This window comes from Cupressus sempervirens, chromosome 10 (genome assembly GCF_028749045.1).
Source record: "Cupressus sempervirens isolate cs-2001-9-10 chromosome 10, ASM2874904v1, whole genome shotgun sequence".
Taxonomy (NCBI): domain Eukaryota; kingdom Viridiplantae; phylum Streptophyta; class Pinopsida; order Cupressales; family Cupressaceae; genus Cupressus; species Cupressus sempervirens.
In genome coordinates this window covers 462,031,797-462,055,018 of record NC_143127.1, presented here as the reverse complement: position 1 = coordinate 462,055,018, position 23,222 = coordinate 462,031,797, and positions in this window count along the sequence as shown.

Here is a 23,222-nt window from a genome sequence, read left to right as displayed (position 1 = left end):
GAATTTTAGGGTGCGAATGTTCAAGGCTGATCCATTATCTATCATTACTCTTTTCACGGCAAAATTGGATACCATGATGGCTATGCGAAGCGGAAGGGTGTGATCTGGCTCAACCGCGGGTATGTCGGTGGGTTTAAAAGATAGGGCACATGAGGATGAAAGGTGTCCAACAAGATTACGAAAATCAGTAGCATTGATATCAGAAGGGACACAGGCTTCTATGAGAGCACTGTCAAGGATGTCTTTGTACACAAGACTAGTGCGGAGAAGGTCTAAAATGGATATTTGGGCTGGCATGTTCCCAAGGTGTTCCAAGATATTGTACCGACTTTTTGATGGAGCTGATGGTGCTGATGAAACTGGTGGGCCTGTGATGTTAAATCGCGCTCTTCGAGTGGTGACCGCACACTCATTATCTGGTCCTTGAATATTGATAACATTGACAGAAGGCTCTTTCTCAGATATACAACCTATAAGGCTACCATAGTCTATATAGGATGAAGTGTGGTCATTGTTCTTCCCATGCTGTTGGTTTGGCTGGCAGTTGTTGGTGTTGTTTTGGATAGGTGCTTTTCTAGGATTTTGGTTGTTGTGTGGAGGAAAAGCATTTTGATAAATTTGTAAGCTTGCATTGGGAGAGGTTTGGGCACCAACAGTGATTTCCTTCCGATCAATGAGGTCCTGCACATAGTCTTTCAGTTTCATGCATCTGAGGGTGGTGTGACTGTTTACCCTATGGAACTTGCAATACTCATTGTCCTTGTACCATGCAGCTTTGGATTGGCTTGGATCAATTTGCTAGGTAGGAGGAAATTTGATGAGGTTTTCCTTAGCCAATTTCTCAAAAATAACATCCAATGGCTCACCAAGGGGTGTATAGTTTCTAGGTGTAGATTGGAATCTGGGCTTTTGCCCTGCAGCTACATTGATGGCATTAGCTTGATTGTTAGACCCTTGAAAGTTGGGTCTTGTATTGTGGTTGTGATAGCTTTGGTTATTTCGTTGTTGGTAATTGATAGCTTCTTGGTTGTTTGTTTGATATGGTGGGTTAGACTGGTTTTAAGAAGGACCAACAATATTCACATGTCTGGTGTCAGTAACCCCATCTGTTGCAACATGCTTGTTTTTGTTCCAATACCTAGACCTGTCATTGGAATGTGATTGATTTTGGTTGGCCTCTTTGTAAATTTTTACCATACCATCTTTGATGAGTCCTTGCTCAAGGATCATTCCTTTCTCTTTGATATCCTTATAGGTCTGCAAACAGTTCATGGTCATGTGGTGAGCCAAGCTGGGATGTGCATTATCAATAAACATTTTCACCACATGGCATTCTGGCAAGGTGTAGGATATGTGGATGGTAAGGGTTTTCCATCTTTGTAGGTATTCGACAAGGCTTTCTCCACCTTTTTGCGTGGTGTGGACAAGATCAACTATTGATAGCTCTGTTTCAACAAGATGGGCATATTGGGCTACAAATGCCTCAGATAATTCAACAAAGTTTTTAATTGTGCCATAGGGGATTCTTTAAAACCATTCAAGAGCTGGTCCAACCAAGCTTTTGGGAAAAAGGTGCAAGAGGAAGACATCATTGTATGTCACGTCCTGGCAGTGCATGTAAAATTATTTGATATGTGTGACAGGGTCTCCTTTTCCTCTAAATTTTTCAAATTTAGGTACCTCAAAGTGTTTGGGAAATGGTGTCGTGGTAATGGCTCTGTCAAATGGGTAAGGACACACATTCTCAAACTTGAATGTCTTTGGATCATTCCCTTCTTGGATGGCTTTCAGAGCTGTCTTCATTTGCTCCCATTCTGAATTGATAGGTGATGGCTGGGGTGCCCCCAATGTAGGAGTGCCTTGAGGTAGGTATGTGCTGGATGGGGCCATTGAATATGGATGGTTATGAGGGATTTTCTGATAGGGATTGTACATTGTTTGGGTAGCTGCATGGTGGATGACGGGTTGTTGAGGGGGAGGTGGCGCATATTGCTGCATGTGTTGCAAGGCTTGCTGTTGATATGGGATTTGTGGTTGGGATTGAGGAACATAAGCTAGCTGTGGGATAAATGAATTGCTTTGTGGAGGTAAGGTACAAGATGGTTGTGAGGCTTGAGGAAAGGATCGAGGGGCTTGTGGGGTTTGACCAATATATGTGGGTTGTGCCCCCATTTGAGATGGTATCTGCAAATAATTGGTGGTTGGATGGGGTGGTGGATTACCTCCTAGAAGTGGCATTGAAAAGTAGTTAATAATTGGAGGTAATGGATTAGTTGGTGGTGGAGGTGGTGGGAATTGAAAGCTTGGGAATGGAACTGATGGGGTTTGATAGCTTTGTGGCTGGATTTGGAAGCTTGGTAGAGTGATGGTGGGAGCTGGGGTCACTTGGGAGCTTGGTAGAAGATTGGCAGTAGCTTGTGGGTTTTGATAGCTTTGTGGAGTGAAGGTAGTAGCTTGTGGATTCGTGGCTGGTGGTATTGAGCTCCCAAGATTTAATGGAAATGATGGGATTATACTTTGGGCTGTGGTGAACAAGCTGGGGGAAATGAAAGGTTGATTACTTGGCCCCATGGGTGGCATCCTTATTGTATATTTCTGAGGTTGGCCAAATATGCTAGCACTAATTTGGGAGATGGGTGGATTTGGAAGGCTAGGTGTGGGAGCAGCAGCAATAGTAAAGGGGGGTGAACGGTGAAGTGTTTTGAGTAAAGGGGGTTTGGAGCGGAGAGGTATGATAAAAGGATGGAGTGGTGGTGGCTGGGTTGGCTTGCGGCATGGAGATTTCAACTTGGGTGGATGATGGTATGTTTGGGTCTGTTGGGTCATATGGATTGGCTGGAGGCTCTTCTTTTGGAATATATTGAGGATAATTTGGATCATAAGAGCCTATGGGTGGTGGCAGCTACCCAAACAATGGGTGAGATGGATCTGATAATGGAGGGGGTCTTCCAAAGTCAAAGGTTCCTACATTGTCCCTTCGAAAATTAGCCATGATTGTCTCTTTGTTTTTGTCTATAATGGCATTTACCAATACTGCATTTCCTGGTTGGTTCATGAAAGCTTCAATGTCAGTAGGTGATGGCATAGCTTGCTCTGGGCTGAAGGATGGCTGAGTGCTCAAGGGGGGTGAGGCTGTTCGATCCAAATGATAGGGTTCCATTGTTTCTTTCTTTTTGGCTAAGCGAGTGATGGGTGGCATGAAAAATGCTCCTAGGGATGAGATGCAATAATGCTGATGGATGCAAAAGGGGGAAGGCTTTTCTATGCAAATGATTTCCTAGGTTGAGGCAAAGCTATATGAAAAAAACTAAGGAGGATTGGGTTGGGGATTCTAACTTCAAAGATATGTTGTCAAAGCACAAAAGGTCTGCTTTCCTATGTGCAAGCTTGGTGGTGATTGTGTCAACTTAAGGATAGACTGATGATCCTTTAGGAAGAACACGAGATTGACCACTTGTGGATCCCAACCTTTAGCTCAAGGTGATGAGGGATAACAAGTGACAAAGCTAGATTACCCTAGACAAAGCTCTGTCAAAGGGATAAGCTTGGTGAGATTGGTGGATTTGGAAGATTTTAGGAATGGCAAACTTTTAGCAAGGTGACAACAATTTTGAAAGCTTAGATGTGCAAATTTTTGATTACTGGCTAGATGGTATGATCCTAAATGAGATGGATGAGCTAATAATGCTTAAGGGGATAACCTAAGATGGCTGGCTTTTCTACAAAGATGACTCTAAAGTGAAGCTTATCCAAGAAGATGTGGAGAAACAAGGGTGTCTAATCATAGAAATCATGCCTAGTTGGTAAGGCATAAGAAGGATTAACTCCTGGATGTTGGCTAAATTTGATGGTGCGCTCTAACCAGGCCTCTTGAAGTGCTTCGTCGGTAGCTTTTTCCTCTGCTTTGTGGAGTTTGGAAATTCGTGGGCTTGGTGTTATTTCTTTTCTCTTGGCTGAAAGTTCTTGGTATGCTAGAGATGGCTTGAGTTTGACCTTGTGAAACTTCTGTTTGGGTTTGGGTTGTTCCGACATAAATTCCTAAATTTTCTTGGCTTTGGGAAAAATCTCAGTTGTTTTGCTTCAACTTGTTCAACTTCCAAAATAGGCAGTGACTACACTAAGTGTGCCCTAAGCTAGGATTGACCAAGTTTGGCAAACATTCATTCAATAAATAAAAACAAGCAATAGATAGGAACACCCAGATAGAAGTTTGTGGTTCTCAAAATGTGATACTTGCACCGAGGAGTGTGTATGTTCTACAAATGTTTCGATCAGTCACTCCAAACACATTAACATCCTAGATGGTTTTCTGCAAGGCTGACAGTTGGTTTAGCTAGGGAGTCCTCGATATACGCAAGGTACGTGAGGCCCAAATCCATAGATGAGACCAAAAGGATGTCACACAGTCGAGAGGAGCGGTAACCCACTTCTCCTCTTTCATTTCTCAAGGGTATAAATTTCCTTGAGGCTTAGCCCGAATGACAAAATCTTGGTCCCAAGAGAGGTGTCTTTCGATTCACCTCTCGATTCTTATACTCCGCCGGAATGCTGGAGTTGAGGTCATCCAAGGGGTGATGAAATCCCCAAGCAGGCTCCTAAAAAGAAACAAGGTTTTGGATCCTAATCTTATGCACCCAAGATGGCCTTGAAAGATGACAAGGGGAGAGAAGACTTGGATGACCTTGGGCTAAAAAACACGCTTGTTCTTTTACCAACTAACTCTTATGTGTGCTAATCTAGACTTTGCAAGCACTCATGTTTAAGAGACAATGTTCAATTCCAACTTGAAGTGCCAACAAAAGTAAATCAATCGAAGAATGCAAACAATAAGAAGAGTTAGGGTCAACAAAAGCAAACTCGCGCGCCCGGAGGCCCTCCACATCAAGTATCGATTAATTTTCTTTAAGGCATTCAAGATTGAGTGTGAGTTTGTTTTAAGCCCAAAACAAAAGTGTGTGAGATTTGATTTCAAGTGTGCACCCGGAGGCTCTCCACGTCAGTTGTTGTTCAATTTTAGTGCCCAAACTTGAAGTGTGATTGATTTAATCTAGAGTTTTGGCCATTTAAGAATTTTGATAAAGTTAAAGCAAACGTTCAAAGACCAAGTGAGTGAGTTAGATTGTGGAACATTTAACACCTTTTTCAAGTAGACCCATCCCCATAAATGGCGCTGAGATTGCAACCAATGGTTAATATTTGATGGGTGATTAGAAAAGAGGTGAGTCCAAGGAACTACTCAAATTGATTTTTGTAAATTTGTATTTTAACTTAACAAAGTTTCTTAAATGTCCAAAAATCAAACTTTTACCTAGATTGCATGTGGAAAAGAGATTTGTTTTGTTCAATTTTAGAAGCTCCAAATGAAGTGTTTGATATTGCAATGGTTAATTGATCCTTGACATTCAAGATTGGATTTGTTGTTTTAAGCATGCATTCCAAGGAAAGTTGATTTTAATCCATGGCATTCAAGAGTGTGTTTTGAGCAACATTCATTCAATGGAAAATGTGTTTAACCATTCAAGTTCATTTTTTAGCAACATGCATTCAAAGACAAATGGTTAAGCATTCAAGTTCATTTTTTAGCAACATGAAAACCTGCAAGAAACATGGTTAGTGGTTCCATATGTGCTCCAACCTGCAATGAGACAAAAAAGAAAGCAATTTAGTTAGTTAGCCAAAATCTTCAAAAACGAGAGCTTAACTATGGGAAAATTTTTTTAAAACTTTTTTTGCTATTTTTTCTACGCATAAAAATGCTTAAAATGCTAGTATTCGAAGACAACAGAACAGATTTTGCGGCACAGAAAATAGGTGACAAGCAAAGACGCCGATTTGCGCAGATGCGAATTTTTGTAGACGATGATTTGGATTGGCAGTGGCGGAGACGTCAATTTGCACAGACGCAAATTTTTGCAGACGTCAATTTGTGCAGACACGGATTTTCGCAGATGTCGATTTGCGCAGATGCAGATTTTCGTAGACAGAACAGGTTGCAGACCAAAACTACGCCAAAAAAGTTGAAAAATGCAAATTTTTTTTTAGATGGTATTTCTTCTTCCTAAGTGCATTCTTTAACTTGCAAAAACAAGAAAAACACCCTCACAACACACTCAAACAACAAAAAACATTAGATGGTTAAAAAAATGACATATAGATGAAAATAGATGATTAAATGACCCATAGTGGGGTCCCACCTGGCGTGCCAAAATGTAGAACAAGAATTTTAGTGTGCAAAGAACATTAAAAAATAAAGTAAACATTCACAAACCAAAAAACTAAATTCACATATATGCTTAGACAAAGAAAGCAAACAAGAAGTGCAAACCTCACAAGAGAAAACACTCCATGCTTTCTTGATTCTGTAGATGTGTCCTTTTGCTGTGGATGTATGCTAAAGATGCTCAAAAGCTGCTTCAATGGAGATGGGTAATGGCAAATTGGTAGCTTTGTGAGCTCTCAATTTGGCATTATAAGGGTATGGGTATGGCTTTTGGCTCTCAAAAGGGCATGGTAACTTTAGCTCAAAGATTGTTGATAAAATGGCTTGGGATGGGATTCAATTTATAGACTAAGGGGTAGAGGGATGGAGGGCTTAGATGCAAGGATGGATGAAGGCTTAAGGAGGGCTAGGATGCACTCAAAGGAGAGCACATGGATTGTGCTTGTTTAGCACCAATGGGAAGGTGACACTTGTCACAAGGAGGATGAGTGTGAGAGGGTAGGGTAAAGGGTTGGTTAAAGGCATGATGAGTGGGGTTGAGTATGTAAGAGGGATGTAAGAGGAATGAGTGTGGAAGAGGGAAGAGTGTGGAAGATGGGTGTAAGAGTCATGAGTGGGCTTGTAAGAGTCTCTTATGTTTTGTAAGAGCACTCATGACTTAGTGGTTGGGTTTTTTTGAGGGGAGACTTTGGTTTGGATTAGGAAAGTCTTAAACTTGTTTAAGGAATGTGACAACATTAGGGGGTGGATTAGGCTTGGGTTTAGGATTAGATTAGGGATGTTAGAGATGTGCAAGTGGATGGCATTAATGAGGGTGGGTGAGTTAGTGGCTAAGCTTGGTTAGTATGGGTGGATGGGGTGGATTAGGCTAAATGGAGGATTAGAGATAGGTTAGGGGTTTTTGAATTTGAGGATTTCATTTATCAAATAGATTTATTTAATAAATGGGGATTTTTGGAATTAGATAGGAGAAAAGGATTTAATTGATAAATAATAGATTATTTGATTTATCAATTAGGACTATAGATGATTAATTAAATTAATCAACTAGGGATGGCAAAGGATTAATTAAATAAGAATTTAATTAATGATGCCTTTAGAGATGGCTAAATTAGATTACCAAAGCAGTGTAATCAAATTTAGGTGTTTACACTATCTTGAAAGGTGGTGTCAGACTTTTCAGGATCTTCCATATCACTTCATCATCAAATTTCTTTCCATCAAGAGATGTGATTCCTACAACAATCTCATATATTCTACCAATATAGCTTCTTACAAATTCATCTTCCATGATTTGTGCAATACAAATTTTGCAATCTAACCCTCTTTGCATGTGTATCACCCTCATAATTAGCCTCTAAAGTTTTCTAAATTTTGTGAGATGTTTTAAGTTGTTTTGCTTAACTGTACTCACTTTTAGGTAGCGCTAACAATATTTCTTCTCTTGCCCTTATGTTGCACATAAATACTTCTCTCTATGCCTTGGTATAGTTTTCAAGATGGTCTTCTTCTGCAATGTTTTTAGATGTCTTGGTTACAAGCCAATATCCCAGACCCATGCTGAAGAGATGAGTCTTCATTTTATCCTTCCAAATGTCATAGTTTGTGCCATCAAATCTAGGACTTTTCTTCCTAAAAAAATTCAGCATGGATCTCCCAAAGTTAAACTTTCCTTCAAGGACCTGAAGCTCTAATACCATTTGTTAGAAATAGTAGTTCACCAATATAACTAAGAGGGGGAGGGGGGGGGGGGGTTTGAATCAATTATATAAAGATTTAACCTTTTAAGTAAATCTCAACCATTCAATCAAAATAAAATAGTAACCATAAAGAAATGTGCATACACAATTACACCAGATATGTTGACTAGGGAAACCCTTGATCAAAGGGAAAACCTTGGTGAGAATGATGCCCACAAAATGATGTACTAATATGAATATTCCTTGTTTTAGGATATACCCTATTAAGAGTTTGTTACAACACTTAGTACAAAGAGTCCCTGTTAAGAGACTTTGAATCTTTGTTAGGAGTTGTAGAAGGAAGCTGAACCCACTATCCAAATAGCTTCAGGATTAGACAAATGAACCCACTATCCAATTGATCTCAGTATTATTCCTTTCAAAATAATAGATGTGTAAAAATCTTTCACTTCTTCCTCTATCCAGTATGTCAGACTTCTTCCCCTTTAGATTATGCAATTAGATCTAGAACTCTATATCCATCAACAACAACCCTTAAGGTCACTTACACGCATTAGCAAATCACTGTACTCTGTTGATTCACAATTCACAACTCTTCTTTGCTCATCAATCTCAATCATCATGTATAAAACTCAGAAAACATATTTCCTTTATACCATACTCAATATTAAATCCTTGAGTTGGCTTCACACTTTACCATATGTTAATTAAATAAAAAACATATTTAATTAATCTTGTTAGCTCACAATTATAGCCAATCTTTCACACATATGAATTTTTTACCTGCATACTCATTGACGTGATCAATAGTTAGCGTACTACCTCCAATTAATTGTGCAACCCTTTATTCCAAATACAATGCTCTATATTGATAATATAACATAAACTATTTTTCTAATGCTTTGTTTCCATGTCATTTGCTATAAATCATTAATATCTTCCATACGTTGTTGATTCAGGTTCTGTTCACTTGCCCATGTGACAAATACATGCAGTAGTATGTATTGGTAACTATGTATAAGAAAATATGCAATGTTTTGCCCTCAATACAAAAATCATAGCCTGCTGCTTGGTCTTTTTCTTTGTTAGTCTTTCACAAACTTATTACTATGTTGTCATCAATGACAAACACTAATATAAATACATCATAAAAATGTTCTACAATACTCCCCCATAGAATCAACATACATGCTAAAAGGATATTACACATTGTAAGAATGATATTATCTACTTCCTTGAGCATGGTTAAAAAGTTCAAGCTACAGTCAAAGCGAGAGCCTTGGGTATGAAAGAGAGGAGGCACATTGGGTGAGGTGAAGTTTGAAATGTATGGGAAGCCATTGGGGTAGTAGAAGATGAGGACATGGATGTAATAGCAATACACATCTAAGAATGAGAGTGTAATTTACAATTTAATGTTGCCATTGAGTCATTTTTTGCATGATGAGTATATCCATATTTTTTCTTTTTCTCTTGAGGATATCTTTTAAAGTTTGGGGCCACATTTTTTCCTCCATATAACTATATGGAGTATTGTTGTAGGGGTTCTATTTTGAATTAAATAGAGGCTAGAGGATTTGAAAGGAAAATGTAACTACACATACAAGGAATGATTTTCCATGAAAAGGAGCATCTATGACATCAAACAAAGAGTGCCCACAGTAGGGAAGAGGTCACAATCCATGCAAAAAAGGTAGTAGGAGATCCATGTTTTCTAAGGTTGATGTTAGCTTTAAAAAAAGCACTTCCGTCCAATTCCACATCGACAATGCAAAAGCAAAATAGCTGGATCAAAGCTAAACAGTGGCAGCAAGGTGAAAATGAAGCTAGGACCCCATGATGAAAGGGAAGACCATCACAACACAGAGAGATTGTGTAGTCCACAAAAATGAAAGGAAGAAAATCATAGTGCAAAGGCATCAATATGCACATCCATGAGAGTTCCAAAGCACCATGTAAGGAGGCAAGGAATGTAGCATGGTGGCAGGGATAATTTTTTTGAGCATCCATGCTTTAAGAGGGAGCAGTCCACGCTAGCTAGATCTCTATGCAGAGTGAAGGTGGAAGCAAAACTCCATGCGAGAGAAATTAGCCAAAAAAGCCTGTCCTTTGTGGTTAAAAATGATGAAAAGCACCCAAGGCATTTTTTCCATTGAAGAAAAGAAGAAAGCCTAGAGTTTTTTGCATGCAAAAATCATTAGCGAAGTCTTAGATGGGGCTATATAGGTTGGTTCCCCACACACTTGTTGCAAAGGTCAGATGCTCTGCATGAAATTGTGTTTTGACACTACCAAATCATTTCACTCTACTTGAAGCTTGCTTGGGATTTATCCCATATGTGTTGTGCAAGAGGCATTACAAGCCTTTTGGCACACAACATGTGTTGAGGGGCCTACCCATTTGGCTAGTTGATTGGTGGTGGCTAAACAATAATTTTGATTGATGTAATCCTCATAGGAGAATGTAATGCTTGCAGGAAGAAATGCCATGTGGCATCTATTGGAGGTCATCGTGAGATCACCACGAACAACTAAGGAAGCTATAATGTTACAAAATTTTGTAATGTCTTAAGGAAAAGTATGAAGATTCATGATCTTACAAAATTTTGTAAGATCGTGCAAAGAGAGAGAAGGACCCTCAATGTCACAACATTGCCATGTGGTCATAGAGCTAAAAATTGACCTTTAAGATGTTACAACTAGGATATGGTTAGGAGATCAAAGGCCCAAAAATGAAGATGATATTACAAAAATGAAAATGATGAGTTTTTTGTGAGATCGGGGTAAGATAATTAAAATGTTAAGATAATATGATTTGATTTGATCATAATTTCATAGTTGTCATAGTATTTCAAATGTATAAAAAGATATGGGACCCCTAGATAATTGACAAATCAGAAATGGAGAATGAGTAAAACAAAAATAAAATTCAAAAATATTTTGATGCATGAAATTCAAATGATTGAAAGATTTAAATGAATTTAAGTTTGTATATAGTTTTAACTATATAGATCATTTAAATTTTTCATTTTAATGACTATTCATGGCTCGGGGCTTGAAATTCCAAATGCACCTTAGGAGCACAGATTTTATCCAAAATGTGCACTATAATATACCGTCAGAACTGGGAAGAAATGAACTATCTATTTCTACAATAAGTTTTTGTATAGGTATTCACTAGAAACAACGATAGGAAGATTTGTGATTATGAGGGCTCTTCAGTGTAAATGTTGATTTGATGTTTTTAGAATGGAATAGGATTAATAATAGCTAGATTTGCATCATTTTTTATTTCATTGACAATTATTAGGGATGATTTGATTGTTTTAAAGGTAGTTTGTTGTGAATGATGTTTTTGCCAATAGTACAATTGAATTTCATGGCAAAAGTAGAAGTGACAAGCCAAAATCAGATTGGAAGCTCCAACACAATTTTTGATGTGTGTCTGATATTTTCTTTAGGAGATATTTTGTTGATTATTTTGAAGGATATACTAGATATTTCTACAACATTTATGGTTTAAATGGCAGGAAAATGAAGGAAGATCAGTTTCAACAACATCAGAATGAAGAAAATTTTAGTGGGACACATGTCAGTTTCAAATTCCAAATCATGAAATATCTTCTCTTCTATATATCTTTCTTCTCTGCTCATTGTAAAGTATACCAGAGTTGGAAAATTTCCTAATTGTTGTGATACCATTCTCAGTATTCCTCTATCATGAATAGTAGTAGTGTATTTCTTTTGAAGCATTTTATACTACACAGTCATTCCTTGGTGTTGTTTTCTAAGTTTTGATATACAGATGATGTGTTAGTTTCAATGAAATTAATACAAGAGCTTCATTTTTCTTAGTTTCATTTTGATTCTCATCTCCTTCCTTTGTTATCCACAATTTTTTGTGTTTAAAAATAGAGAGCTTAAACTCAATTACAATCCCTTAAGATTGTATGTCTAGAAAAATTTGTTGTTGGAACAAAGAAGCCATGTAAATACTTATTAACATTGATAGGGTTGTAGTTTCACTAGGAGGATATTACAATAAGTATGAGAGTTTTTATGAAGATTGATGTCTATTTGCAAGTTAGATAGATAGATCAAATGTATGGATATACAAGTATATTTTAGGTTTCCATGTGTATGTTAAGGTTTAGTTGATGCCCAATGGATAAGGGATTGGTCAGCTTAGAGGTTGCATGTTCTTTGCTGTTGCATACTTGGGTTATGATGAGATCCAAATTTTTAATGGAATATATTTTCCTTTATGTTTAAAGAATTGAAGGAGTTTTCCCTCACTTGGTTTATCAAGTTCATGTGCTTTGTTATTAGCTATTTCATGACCATGAATGCTTGCATAAACATAGAAGATTAAGGGGTTTTATCTATTATCTAGATTCAGTTGTATGTCTTTACAATGGTACCATATAAAGAATCTAAGATCCACCCACCTAGGTCTTGTAGAGCCTAAAGAAGAAGAAGGAATTATGTCTTATAGTTGGCCCGAGATTAGTATTCAAGTGCATCCATCATAGGAATTTTCTAGCCTTAGATGTATTGGTCTGGTTTCTTGATTTTTTAAAAAATTTGTTAAATCAGGAGCCAACAAGACTAGTAAGTATAACATATTTTAAACCAATTGCCTCCAATTAATATTGAATCCAATATACATTCTAATATTTTATTAATAATTTTTTTTGGTAACTATATTACTTTCATTTCACTGCTAATTGTTAAGAATTACTAATCTTTTTTACAGGGCAACATGATCCACCAAAACGTATAGTCAGGGATGTTCCTCACACACCTTTAGTAAAGGTAAACCTTAATTAGTATAATTGCACAAATTATATAGAAAAAAATGTCATATTATTATGTTTTTTTCTTTATGGCTTTGGAGTTATTTTGATAAAATTTTACTATTACTGATGTCACAACTTGATAGTTATTAATAGGGAAAAGCTAAAATGATAGTAGATCAAATGCGATCTAAAATTAAGGTGACATTTTTAGATGACATCACATGTAGCACTAACATTGACTTCATGGCTAATAAGATTATAAATAAATATAGTCAACAAATTCTTACCCTTGTCACTAAATAAAACAAAACCGAGGAGATAGAGGTACTCAAAGATGAATTGATACATAGAGTCAATTGTATGAAGGTAAGTAGTAATTAGTCTTAAGAAATAATAAAAGTTCAATATATTTTTATATTTTATACTATCTTATGGATCATGATCTAAAATATGATGTGTTCTTCTTACATGAATTTTTGACACTTATAAAATGTGGTCAACATGGTGAGGGTTGTAGTGGCACACAACCTTCATGTAAATAATCCTTAAACCTTTAACCATTCATTTAACCTTTGCATGTATTATTGACTCAACTTATGTTTGGGATGTTTCTAGTACTCCATTTGATCTTTATCCACTGTAAATGTCTTTTCTAAAAATGTATTCTTTAGCTCATGATGAAGAAATGACGTCTCCTTCGATCACCACTCTAATACTGTCGATTGTAATGTCGACAACAAGAAGCTTGCAAACACCTTTGTCTATACCAAGTCCAACTAGTAAAACCTTGTTTTTCTATATTTTTTTATGTGCTAATCATGCATTGAATTTTTTTTGTTGGGTGCATTTTATACTCATTAACCTATTTTGTGCACTAATATATACACCTATAGCTAATATAAGAATAGAGATCACTACTACAGAAGTTGAACTATTTCCTAGACTAGCTCATGATAATAGTATTTTTTTTTTGTGGGGTCATTTTTGTTGAAAAAGAAAACTATATTTCAATTAAAAGTACCAAAGCTTCCAGGTGCTTTAAAATTGTTATTATTTACATTGTAATTGTAGTTTACTTATACATAATTTGCTTTGGATTGATAATCCCATCATATTTTATGTAGGAAATTATGTTCTTTATGATACTCTTTTTAAAATGACATTGAAGCTATTTGGGCCCACCATATGTAAAATTTATGTAGCTTCATATCACAGGTACACTATTTTTCTTTTCTTCCATTTATTGTTCTATATTAAAGTTGTTGATCTAACAATCATATTTTTTCAAAAAAGGTGGAATGAATAGGGTCTTGAATTAAAAAATCAGCTCATTAGATCTTTTAAGACCTCTTTGAAAAACAAAACATTTTTGATATTACCCTACTTCTTAAAAGAGCATCCAAACATATAAAGACTGTGAGGGACCAATATACAAGGGCTCTAAAGGTTAACCCAAAGTATGAGTATCCTCCTATGATTCCACCTATGGAGTGGAATGAAATAATAGTAGATGAAAAAGAGAAAATGCTACATGATAAATGAATTAAGCCATAAGAGGGAAAAAGAAGGTATGTCATGATAGTATTAAGTAGAATGTAATCATGTACTAATTAGTGATTTTTGTAAATATATAGTCTAACATGTTTAAAAATTTTCATATACTATAGGACACATCAAAAAGCTATAGAAGTGAGAGTACAAAAGGTTGGCTAACACAAACTTGGCTTTGGTGGCTATATAAAATTTCACTCTTGACTTATAGGTAAAAGAAATGGTTTTTCATATCAATTTTTTTAATTTTTATACAAGGTTGCAAAATTTTTTGTTTAATCAAATCATACATGTAAAAATGAAAATATTAAGAAAAAAATATAGAGCACAATATCAATGTAGAGCGAATGGATGAAGACAAAAAAATTGCCTTGAAGGAATGCTATGAAGTCATGGCTGCATACCTTTGCCAAGAATTTGAAAGCCATACCCAAGAATTTGGTGCACCAGATGACACATGTAAATTGGTCAAATGAAAAGTAAATCAAATTGAATAGTTGAGAAATTTCATATTTAGTGTTAATTTCCAACGTAAATTGATTGTTTCTATTTTATATATCAAACAATGATAATAATGGGCATGTCATTTCACTACAACTTTCAAACCCTATCATAGAACTTGTGTGATGAAGGCCATGATGTGCATCATAGTAGTGGAGGTATTATTTTTATATTGTAAATAAATAATTTAATTATTAATGGAATTAAGCATCTTCAATTGCAATTGGTCGTACGTGTAACCCTTTTAAAAATATTTTAGAGCATGTTGAACATCATGGTGAACAAGTGAAGCATGTTCAAGTGTTCAACATGTTGAGGTGGTGGCTAATCAAAATGTTACTATACATGATGTGGCATTGTTAGGTAAAGAAAAATGCATGTTATGTTCTACTAGTTAATGAAATACTTGTAACAGTACAAAAAAAAGTATGTGAATTTAACCCATTTACTTGTTATTGCAAGAGAACCCCCTTTAGTGCAATAGCCTCATGCTCCTCAAAGCAAGAGGAAGCATAATAACTTGACATTACAACCGCAAGAGGAGGAGAATGAGTAAGATATTGATGCTACTATTATCCTCTTCCTTAAGAAATATAAGAAAAAAGAAAAGAAAAAGAAATTAACAATAGTAGATTTCCACAATCCATTTGTAATAAGTTGTTTTCTGGATTCAATTGTGTGTGTTTTTTTATCATCAACATTTTTGATCACACTACATGATCCATCATCAAGATGAGAAAGTGCAAGATAGTAAAGATATGCAGACTAGACCTTTCTCAAGGACTATAAGAAGAGAAGGGGAAAGCACACAATACAATGCAGAGAATAAAAGAACAAAGATTGAAAAGTGCAACACTCAAAAAAATATAAAAAATGAGAGATAAAAGACTAAGGGCAAAAAGGATTAAAAAAATTAAAGGAAAATCCCCAAAAAAATGAACCAAGGAGACAAAATCATGAAAGGAGAAAGAACACAAATCAAACACAAGAAAAATACATAACATTTAATAAAAGCAAGTGGATATTGAAGCATACACATGTGCATGTGTATATATATATATATATATATATATGTATGTATGTATGTATGTATGTATGTATGTATGTATGTATGTATGTATGTATGTATGTATGTATGTACGTATGTACGTATGTATGTACGTACGTACGTACGTATGTATGTATGTATGTATGTATGTATGGTTTATATCTATGAATATGTGTGTGTGTACTATAGAGACAATATTACGATAGGCCAACATTGGGGCAAATAATAAGAGAAGAATTAACAATTTTATGAGGAATTTCGACTAGTCTATATGTGTCAATCCAAGAGCGTAAGCTTGTGAAAGGTGTCTAAGCAGTATGCCATCAAGGGATGATAGTTGTGAGATGAATGTTTATGAATGCATCTACAAAACACAAAATTGAATCTATGAAAAGCCAAGTAAATCCCAGCAACAAGAATTGTCACTTCTTGGCAACATGAACATTAGAAATAAAGCAAACTCAAAAACATCAGTTTTTAATAAGATAATATCAATAATAATTTAAAGTATTAATTTATCTAGAATATAAATCAACTAATCTAGAAATCAATAAAATGATGAAAACTTAAACATCTAATTTGTTAAAAGACATGAATACGTAATAAAACTATTAACACTATATAACAATTAAACTACACTAAATAAAATAGTCATCATGCTTTACCAAGGAATGGGCCCAAACTCCTCAGTTTGCATGATGAGTAGAGAAGACAAACTCTAGTCTATTGTAACCATGCAAAAATCTGCTGCTTTTATTTATTTCAAAATAATTTTATTCCAACTTGCATACAATAGTTTCTCTTTTCCAAAAACTATCTATTTAAATCTGCCTCTTTTCTATAGAAATCTACATTTTTATAAGACTGTACACCCTACATTATATCTCCTGCTGCTTATATATACATAGCTCTAACAATTATACAACTATTTGGGTGATATATACCATACAAATAATAGCTTTTGTGTAATGAAAAAATCAATCTTATGCTAGGAATAGGTAACATATTTAAACCATTTCCAGCAAGCAACATTGTCCTCAAGCAAAATGGTTTGCAAATAATATAGACTAGAAATGGTTTGGAGTTTAGTGGTTTTTATTTTCATGTGAGACTATACAATCTCATCTTCTTAGCAATTGCTTGATTGGATTCTTTGTTGTCCATATAAGAATTCAGCTAAGATATTTCTTTTCTTTCTATACATCCATTATATACTATTCATGGTAGAAAAATAGGCCCATAGTTGACTATGTTTGTTTCCATTTGCGGGCATGTAATTCACCATGGAAGTTCTCTCAATGTATGAAATCTGTGATGGAGAATACAATGCCTTTTCAAGTTGATAAATATGCATTTCAACATGGTTCATTTGGAAGAGGTAAAGCCACCGTGAAAGCCATTAATTTTTTTTTTTAAATGATAGCATGAATAAGTTGTAAGCCAACATTATCCACAATAATTGATGTCTTAGATGTGACAGGAAGATCTATAGGTGACGGGAAGATCTACTCACATATGAACATACTAGTATAAGCAATCAGTAATGAATTCTCCAAAGTTTAATCCCAAAAGATTATTGAATACTACTTATTTATGTCAAACCATATGCAATTTAAAATAGGAAAATGGGATGGAAATGTAATAGGGAAGTAAGCATGATAGTGAATGGAATGGATTAAAATATGGCATAAAATGGGTTGTAAATGGCTCTCATCAATTACAAATATATATTATATACAAATCTATATTTTTATGCATATTACCTCCCAATATGTCTAAAAAAGTCTATACTAGAAAGTAACACGGAAAAAAACAACAATAGGAAATAGAAAGAAACCACAACCCAACAAGGAACACATTCCTTAAGGAAGAAATCCTAGTATCCGAACAAAAATAAAAGTGAGCAAAGACACTAAATAAATGACTAAATACACACACACACATATGCAAAAGAAGTGAGTGCAAGAAACTATCAAAGCTATGATGCTCATAAAAATAAAAGAGAAAATAAAATGCAAAATCAATATAGAGGGAAACCATAAACCAACAAGGAAAACACATAGATTAAAAAGGCTCTATACACACAGAGAAAATAATAAATAAATAGATCTTAGAGCAAGAGGACCCCTAAAATAAAAATTGACAAGATTAAAAGACCTAAGAAAAAAATAACTCAAATGAATAATGTATGATGAGTGTGTGTGTGTGTGTGTGTGTGTGTGTGTGTGTAAGAGAGAGAGAGAGAGAGAGAGAGAGAGAGAGAGAGAGAGAGAGACAGAGAGAGAGAGAGAGATACGAATGAGCATACCAACAAAAAGAGAAAGAAAGAGAGGCAAGAGTAAGAGAGAGGGGAAGGGAAAAGAGGAAATAGCACTACACATGAAATTGAAGAAAAAGAAAGAAGTGAAGCCAAGAAAGCATCAAGGATGGTGGGGTTTGTTGAGCATGCCAAAATGGAGGCTATCAAGGGTATCAAGCAGGAGGTTCCACAAATGGTTAATGGACCGCCAAAATATAGACTTTTAATATATATATACATATATATATATATATATATATATATATGTATGTATGTATATATATATGTATGTATGTATATATATATATATATGTATGCATATATATATGTATGTATATGTATATATAGACTTTTAATATATATATATATATATATATATACATATACATACATATATATATATATTAAAAGTCTATATATACATATACATACATATATATGTATATATACATATATACATATATACATATATATACATATATATATACACACACACACACATACATATATATACATATACATATACATATATATAGATATATAAACACATCTATATTTATATATATACACAACTATATTTTCATAAATATACACACACATATATATATATTTATGCATATATATACATACATGGAATTTTTTATTTTTTATTTATGTATTTTGTTAATTGGTCTATTGATCTTGTTAGTAATTTATTTAGTGTCTTTGTTCTTTTTTATTTTTGTTTAGGTACTAGGATTTCTTCTTTAAGGGGTGTGTTGGTTGTTGAGTTGTGGTTTCTTTCTATTTCTTGTTGTTGCTTTTTTTCATGTTACTTTCTAGTATAGATATTTTTACACATATAGGGATGTAATATGCATAAAAATATAGATTTATATATAATATATATTCATAATCTTGTCTCTATAGTAGACACACACACACACACACACATATTCATAGATGTATACATATATACACATATACACACATATACATATATACATACATATAGATATATATGTGCATATATATGTAGCTATATATTTATATACATCTACATATATACCATTACACACACACACACACACACACACACACACACACACACATGGAGGTATACTTCGATATTTGCTATCTTTTATTAAATGCTATGTGTTTTTCTTGTGTTTGATTTTTGTTCATTCTCCTTTCATGATTTTGTCTCCTTGGTTCATTTTTTGGGATTTGTCCTTTAACATTTTAAATTCTTTTTTCCCTTAATCTTTTATCTCTCATTTTTATATTTTTTTGAGTGTTGCACTTTTCAATCTTTGTTCTTTTATTCTCTACATTATTTTGAGTGCTTTCCCCTTCTCTTCCTATAGTCCTTGAGAAAGGTCCAATTTGCATATCTTTATTATCCTACACTTTCTCATCTTGATGATGGATCATGTAGTGTGATCCAACATGTTGATGATAAAAACACACACACAAATCAAATCTAGAAAACAACTTATTAAAAAAAGAAATATTTTGTTTAAATGCTCTTTGATAAACCTTGTTTGATAAACTTTGTTGGTTAATGAAAGAACATTTTTTTAAGTAATTATATATTAATTTTTCATATTAATATTAATTTTTATGCGATGTTTTTGATTAAGTAAAATAGGTTTTACAGGGATCCTGAAACCCAAAAGTTTATAGCTTAACAAAAAGAAAATTAAAAAGTCTAGCTAATAAGAGACTATTGCTAAAAGCCAAAAACTGACAAAAGGCCCGAGGCCATGAGGCAAAAGCCAGAAACCAAAACAAAGAACAAAACCAAAAGTGAAGCAGACTATTGGTTGTCCTTCTCCAGGTCCTATAGAGATTTTGTAGCTTCGTTGTCCTTCTAACTATCCACTCCTTCCTGGTTCCTATTCTGGGTCTCCACCTAGTCTATCTTGTTTGCTTGGTCCCTGACTTCAGCCTGAGCAAACTCCACCTAACTAAAATCCATCACAGTCTTCTGTACAGTGTCCCTACCTAAGCTGACTCTCATCAGAGAGTCACCCAAGTTGACAATGTTCTCATTTAGAGTGTGCAAGGTGTCCACAATTTGTTTAGTCAATGCCTGGTGGATGGATTCGAACTTCTAGACTTTCTATTCAACCAAGGAGAGTCTCTCCTCTTGTCTATCCCTAGTGTCTTGGCCACTGTGGATGTTCTAGTTACCAACCTAGGTAGTACTCTTTCCTATGGTCTCTTGAACCCTGCAGGTATTTTGATTGGTATCCTAGTTGTTCTTTTCCTTAAGGGCCACAATTTCCTGAAACAACCATTAGATAGAACAAAAATTGTCTACCAAGAAATTCTTTGCATTATTCAATAATTTGAAGCCAGTTTTCCACATTTTGTCAAAGATGACCAAGATATTAGGTTCAATTAACCCGTCATAGTGGGTTCTGCCGTCAAGGTCCTTGAACACTTGGATGTTCACCAGTTCTCTAACAATACCTAGCCGAGTTGTGGCCATGTTAAAATTCCTCCAAGCCCTCCTCCTGTTCTTCCTTACCACCTCCCCACTTCTTTCCACCATAATTTCATTCATCTCCTTAGGTGAGGATATGGGTGGGTCAAGGCTATGGGTTTTAGGAATCTAGGCTTCTTCTTGAATCAGGGTCTGGTCGATCTTTCTTTTCCTAGGGTTACACGGAGGGGAAATAGGGGCAACCTCCTCCTTGTCACTATCCCTCCCCTTCTCCACCTCACTCACATTGTCCTTGCCCAGCTCCTTGTCCTCTTCCTCTGAATCAGTATCCATCTCCTCCTCTTCCCCACTACCAATTTTCTCCTCTTGAGGCTCAGACTTGGGGGAAAGGTGGGGCAGCTTCTAGGACTCTTTCTACTGGGCATATTGGGGTTGTGAGCAGTAGAGGTGGCTTTGGTGGGGTTTTTCTCATCCTCCATTTTAATGACTTAAACATCCTCTGAGTTTGAACTAGTAGTATCCTCTAATTCACTACTCGGGTCACCAAGGGATTTTCCTCTAGTTTGGGTTTTCAAAAACTCGTAAACCAGGAGAAAAAGGCCTTCGTGGAGGGTGGGATTAGTAACATTTTTTTTCTTGAAACCCTCAATACCCTTAGACATGGAAGTATAAAGATAGAAGGGAAAAGAAATTTTAACACCATGCCTAAAGTGGTTCAGCAAAACAAAATGGTGTGTTCTTATCCTGTTGAACCTAGAATCAAGAGTGATGTACTCAATTAGGATTCTGAGAACATAACTCCATAATTTCTTGATGGATTCAATATCATAGTAGGTGTTAATCTTGATGAGATTGTCTCTCTCTTTGTCATCCTTGACAAATTCATTTATAGCATTAGCCGACATCTTTTTGTCCTTGTAAAATTTTATGCTGTCCAGCGAGATTTCTGTCACCTCTGCAATTAAGCCCTTAGAGATTTGGTGGGTGACACCATCAATTTTGAATCTTCTATTTCTCAAAGAATCCACCATGACCTTCATAATCGTAGTGTCAAAACCATGCAGCTTCTCCATGAACCTGGTTATTCCACCTTTTTGGAGCTTATGCCAAACCTTCTTCTCCTTCCAACTCTTCAACTTCCCTGAAGGCTCTCTTCTAATCCTTTCACCCACCATAGTAGTCTCCAGCTTAGTAAAATCAAAACCATTAGCAGTATTATAGAGCACAAAATTGGTTGGGATGCAAAAAATGAAAACATTTTAATGATTTTTAGTGGTTCTGTTTGAGCCTGCCTTCAAAGTGTGCCTTCCATATGCATAATTGTATCTTGAAAAGGGCTCCACATTACTTCTTATTACTCTACTTCCTATGTGCAATTTGGAAAATCCTATCATAATTAAAATGGAATAATATTCGTGCCCTAGATTTGGTCTAGCTGGAGTAACTCAGTCACCAAAACTAAAAATTTGTCACCGTTCGTCCACATCATCACTAAATTTCTTATGACTTCATCGTTGGCAAACCAGTTAGCAACTGGGTTGGCCTCCCTAAAAATATGGCTAACGTAAGTCTTTTTGAACTTACCCAAGTTAGATTTGATATCCTCAATGACATTGGCAATAGTCTAGGATGGTGTGGTGAGACCTTTGATATAGTTGATGATGTTTAAGGAATTGCCCTCAAGCCAGAGATGCTCAATTCTGAAAGCCAAAGCTAGTTTAACAATATGGTTGGCCGTACTAGCTTCAGTGAAGTGGTTGGTCTAGTGACCAAGAGGGAAGAATATGGCAGCAATTCCTTTGCTTGAACTATTTCTAATAATGCCTCCACTTTCGATAGGATTGAGATTCCCCTTTGCTGCCCCATCAAAGTTGGCTTTATGCCAAGCCTTAAGGGGAAAGGACCATCTGGCTTCTTGTCTCCTCTTGTCCCTATCTTCCTTTTTGCCTTTACAGTTCCCTCCTTCCTTGATGTTTCCACCTTGGGTTATATCATAGTTCTCCAAGGTGAGACCTTCAATTTTCTCAGCAATTATGAATTCTGGAGATTCCCTTTCTATGAATATTCTATTGTTGCACTCTTTCCAGATTCCCCAACAGAAGTGTGGAAGAATCCATAAGCTAAATAAATGTGAATTCATGCTAGAGTGATGGCTTCTCCATTGGCTGAAGAAGTCTTGGAAACTAACCAGGGGGCACCAACTGAAATCGAGGTCCCTAGTTAGGAGGTTCCACACCTTGGATGAAAAAGGGCAATGAATGAATAAATGATTAACCATTTCTAGGTCATGTTTGCAGAGGCCACATCTATTGGGGATAATTTTTCCTCTCTTGGCTAAATTATCTAGGGTAAGGATTTTGTCTTGTAGGAGAAGCCAAAATAAAATGTTGATTTTAGGAGTGAGACCAGAAATCTAGGCTTTAGCCCAAATTGGCTTCTCCATCCTATCCCATATGGAGAAATATCTTGAGGCAATAGAGTACTGCCCACTCAAATAATCCCCCCAAATGAGGGTATCCCTACTATTGTTGAGGAAGGTGGATTTTAGATAAATCATCAGAGAGTTAAGATCTAGGGATAGCTCAGACAGGTCATGCCAATCATTTCCAGATCTATAATCTCTGACATATAGACCATATCTTTCTATGCTTTGTTTAGCCCATCTACCAAAGCA